The sequence below is a fragment of the Garra rufa genome, unplaced genomic scaffold, assembly GCF_049309525.1.
Source record: "Garra rufa unplaced genomic scaffold, GarRuf1.0 hap1_unplaced_001, whole genome shotgun sequence".
NCBI classification, from domain to species: domain Eukaryota; kingdom Metazoa; phylum Chordata; class Actinopteri; order Cypriniformes; family Cyprinidae; genus Garra; species Garra rufa.
In genome coordinates, this window is record NW_027394276.1 from 14,297,746 (window position 1) to 14,303,745 (window position 6,000).

Consider the following 6,000-nt stretch of genomic DNA (forward strand, 5'->3'; position numbering starts at 1 on the left):
CTTTACTGTCATAATTGCATGATATAAACTCACTATTCTTCCTTTTTTGTCATAATTGCATGATATAAACTCACTATTCTGAGTTTCGTGTCATAATTGCATGATACAAACTAACTAATCTGACTTTATTGTCATAATTGCATGATAAAAACAAACTATTCTTCCTTTTTTGTCATAATTGCATGATATAAACTCACTCCTCTGACTTTTGTGCCATAATTGCATGATATAAACTCACTATTCTGAGTTTCGTGTCATAATTGCATGATACAAACTAACTAACCTGACTTTAATTTCATAATTGCATGATATAAACAAACTATTTTTCTTTTTGTGTCATAACTGCATGATATAGTCTCTCTATTCTCACATTCGTGTCATAATTGCATGATACAAACTAACTAACCTGACTTTATTGTCATAATTGCATGATATAAACAAACTATTCTTCCATTTTTGTCATAATTGCATGATATAAACTGACTATTCTGAATTTCGTGTCATAATTGCATGATACAAACTAACTAACCTGACTTTATTGTCATAATTGCATGATATAAACAAACTATTCTTCCTTTTTTGTCATAATTGCATGATATAAACTCACTATTCTGACTTTTGTGTCATAATTTCTTGATACAAACTAACTATTCTGACTTTATTGTTATAATTGTATGATATAAACAAACTATTTGGCCTTTTTTGTCATAATTACATGATATAAACTCACTATTCTGCCTTTTTTGTCATAATTGCATGATATAAACTCACTCTTCTGACTTTTGTGCCATAATTGCATGATATAAACTTACTATTCTGATATTACTGCCATACTTGCATGATATAAACTCACTATTCTGCCATTCGTGTCATAATTGCATGATACAAACTAACTAATCTGACTTTATTTTCATATTTGCATGATATAAACAAACTATTCTAACTTTTCTGTCATAATTGCATGATATAAACTCACTATTTTGATATTACTGCCATAATTGCATGATATAAACTCACTATTCTGCCTTTTTTGTAATAATTACATGATATAAACTCACTATTCTGCCTTTTTTGTCATAATTGCATGATATAAACTCACTATTCTGCCTTTTTTGTCATAATTACATGATATAAATTCACTATTCTGCCTTTTTTTGTAATAATTACATGATATAAACTCACTATTCTGCCTTTTTTGGTCATAATTGCATGATATAAACTCACTATTCTCACTTTTTTGTCATAATTACATGATATAAACTCACTATTCTGCCTTTTTTGTCATAATTGCATGATATAAACTCACTATTCTGCCTTTTTGTCATAATTGCATGATATAAACTCACTATTCTGATATTACTGCCATAATTGCGTGATATAAATTCACTATTCTGCCTTTTTTGTCATAATTGCTTGATATAAACTCACTATTCTCACTTTTTTGTCAAAATTGCATGATATAAATGCATTATTCTGCCTTTTTTTTGTAATAATTACATGTTATAAACTCACTATTCTGATGTTACTGCCATAATTGCATGATATAAACTCAATATTCTGACATTCGTGTCATAATTGCTTGATACAAACTAACTAATCTGACTTTATTGTCATAATTGCATGATATAAACAAACTATTCTTCCTTTTTTGTCATAATTGCACGATATAAACTCACTATTTTGCCTTTTTTGTCATAATTGCATGATATAAACTCACTCTTCTGACTTTCATGCCATAATTGCATGATACAAACTAACTAATCTGACTTTATTTTCATAACTGCAAGATATAAGCTCTCTATTCTGACATTTGTGTCACAACTGCATGATAAAAACTCACTCTCCTGACTATTGTGCCATAATTGGACGATATAAACTCACTATTCTGATATTACTACCATAATTGTATGATATAAACTCTCTTTTCTGACATTCATGTCATAATTGCATGATACAAACTAACTAATCTGACTTTATTGTCATAATTGCATGATAAAAAAAAATATTCTTCCTTTTTTGTCATAATTGCATGATATAAACTCACTCCTCTGACTTTTGTGCCATAATTGCATGATATAAACTCACTATTCTGAGTTTGATACAAACTAACTAACCTGACTTTAATTTCATAATTGCATGATATAAACAAACTATTTTTCTTTTTGTGTCATAACTGCATGATATAGACTCTCTATTCTGACATTCGTGTCATAATTGCATGATACAAACTAACTAATCTGACTTTATTGTCATAATCGCATGATATAAACAAACCATTCTTCCATTTTTGTCATAATTGCATGATATAAACTGACTATTCTGAATTTCGTGTCATAATTGCATGATACAAACTAACTAACCTGACTTTATTGTCATAATTGCATGATATAAACAAACTATTCTTCCTTTTTTGTCATAATTGCATGATATAAACAAACTATTCTTCCTTTTTTGTCATAATTGCATGATATAAACTCACTATTCTGAGTTTCGTGTCATAATTGCATGATACAAACTAACTAACCTGACTTTACTGTCATAATTGCATGATATAAACTCACTATTCTTCCTTTTTTGTCATAATTGCATGATATAAACTCACTATTCTGAGTTTCGTGTCATAATTGCATGATACAAACTAACTAATCTGACTTTATTGTCATAATTGCATGATAAAAACAAACTATTCTTCCTTTTTTGTCATAATTGCATGATATAAACTCACTCCTCTGACTTTTGTGCCATAATTGCATGATATAAACTCACTATTCTGAGTTTCGTGTCATAATTGCATGATACAAACTAACTAACCTGACTTTAATTTCATAATTGCATGATATAAACAAACTATTTTTCTTTTTGTGTCATAACTGCATGATATAGTCTCTCTATTCTCACATTCGTGTCATAATTGCATGATACAAACTAACTAATCTGACTTTATTGTCATAATCGCATGATATAAACAAACCATTCTTCCATTTTTGTCATAATTGCATGATATAAACTGACTATTCTGAATTTCGTGTCATAATTGCATGATACAAACTAACTAACCTGACTTTATTGTCATAATTGCATGATATAAACAAACTATTCTTCCTTTTTTGTCATAATTGCATGATATAAACTCACTATTCTGACTTTTGTGTCATAATTTCTTGATACAAACTAACTATTCTGACTTTATTGTTATAATTGTATGATATAAACAAACTATTTGGCCTTTTTTGTCATAATTACATGATATAAACTCACTATTCTGCCTTTTTTGTCATAATTGCATGATATAAACTCACTCTTCTGACTTTTGTGCCATAATTGCATGATATAAACTTACTATTCTGATATTACTGCCATACTTGCATGATATAAACTCACTATTCTGCCATTCGTGTCATAATTGCATGATACAAACTAACTAATCTGACTTTATTGTCATATTTGCATGATATAAACAAACTATTCTAACTTTTCTGTCATAATTGCACGATATAAACTCACTATTTTGATATTACTGCCATAATTGCATGATATAAACTCACTATTCTGCCTTTTTTGTAATAATTACATGATATAAACTCACTATTCTGCCTTTTTTGTCATAATTGCATGATATAAACTCACTATTCTCACTTTTTTGTCATAATTACATGATATAAATTCACTATTCTGCCTTTTTTGTAATAATTACATGATATAAACTCACTATTCTGCCTTTTTTCTCATAATTGCATGATATAAACTCACTATTCTCACTTTTTTGTCATAATTACATGATATAAACTCACTATTCTGCCTTTTTTGTCATAATTGCATAATATAAACTCACTATTCTGCCTTTTTGTCATAATTGCATGATATAAACTCACTATTCTGATATTACTGCCATAATTGCTTGACATAAATTCACTATTCTGCCTTTTTTGTCATAATTGCTTGATATAAACTCACTATTCTCACTTTTTTGTCAAAATTGCATGATATAAATGCATTATTCTGCCTTTTTTTCTAATAATTACATGTTATAAACTCACTATTCTGATATTACTGCCATAATTGCATGATATAAACTCAATATTCTGACATTCGTGTCATAATTGCTTGATACAAACTAACTAATCTGACTTTATTGTCATAATTGCATGATATAAACAAACTATTCTTCCTTTTTTGTCATAATTGCATGATATAAACAAACTATTCTTCCTTTTTTGTCATAATTGCATGATATAAACTCACTATTCTGAGTTTCGTGTCATAATTGCATGATACAAACTAACTAACCTGACTTTATTGTCATAATTGCATGATATAAACTCACTATTCTTCCTTTTTTGTCATAATTGCATGATATAAACTCACTATTCTGAGTTTCGTGTCATAATTGCATGATACAAACTAACTAATCTGACTTTATTGTCATAATTGCATGATAAAAACAAACTATTCTTCCTTTTTTGTCATAATTGCATGATATAAACTCACTCCTCTGACTTTTGTGCCATAATTGCATGATATAAACTCACTATTCTGAGTTTCGTGTCATAATTGCATGATACAAACTAACTAACCTGACTTTAATTTCATAATTGCATGATATAAACAAACTATTTTTCTTTTTGTGTCATAACTGCATGATATAGTCTCTCTATTCTGACATTCGTGTCATAATTGCATGATACAAACTAACTAATCTGACTTTATTGTCATAATCGCATGATATAAACAAACCATTCTTCCATTTTTGTCATAATTGCATGATATAAACTGACTATTCTGAATTTCGTGTCATAATTGCATGATACAAACTAACTAACCTGACTTTATTGTCATAATTGCATGATATAACCAAACTATTCTTCCTTTTTTGTCATAATTGCATGATATAAACTCACTATTCTGACTTTTGTGTCATAATTGCTTGATACAAACTAACTATTCTGACTTTATTGTTATAATTGTATGATATAAACAAACTATTTGGCCTTTTTTGTCATAATTACATGATATAAACTCACTATTCTGCCTTTTTTGTCATAATTGCATGATATAAACTCACTCTTCTGACTTTTGTGCCATAATTGCATGATATAAACTTACTATTCTGATATTACTGCCATAATTGCATGATATAAACTCACTATTCTGCCATTCGTGTCATAATTGCATGATACAAACTAACTAATCTGACTTTATTGTCATATTTGCATGATATAAACAAACTATTCTAACTTTTTTGTCATAATTGCATGATATAAACTCACTATTTTGATATTACTGCCATAATTGCATGATATAAACTCACTATTCTGCCTTTTTTTGTAATAATTGCATGATATAAACTCACTATTCTCACTTTTTTGTCATAATTACATGATATAAATTCACTATTCTGCCTTTTTTTGTAATAATTACATGATATAAACTCACTATTCTGCCTTTTTTGTCATAATTGCATGATATAAACTCACCATTCTCACTTTTTTGTCATAATTACATGATATAAACTCACTATTCTGCCTTTTTTGTCATAATTGCATGATATAAACTCACTATTCTGCCTTTTTGTCATAATTGCATGATATAAACTCACTATTCTGATATTACTGCCATAATTGCGTGATATAAATTCACTATTCTGCCTTTTTTGTCATAATTGCTTGATATAAACTCACTATTCTCACTTTTTTGTCAAAATTGCATGATATAAATGCATTATTCTGCCTTTTTTTGTAATAATTACATGTTATAAACTCACTATTCTGATATTACTGCCATAATTGCATGATATAAACTCAATATTCTGACATTCGTGTCATAATTGCTTGATACAAACTAACTAACCTGACTTTAATTTCATAATTGCATGATATAAACAAACTATTTTTCTTTTTGTGTCATAACTGCATGATATAGACTCTCTATTCTGACATTCGTGTCATAATTGCATGATACACACTAACTAACCTGACTTTATTGTCATAATTGCATGATATA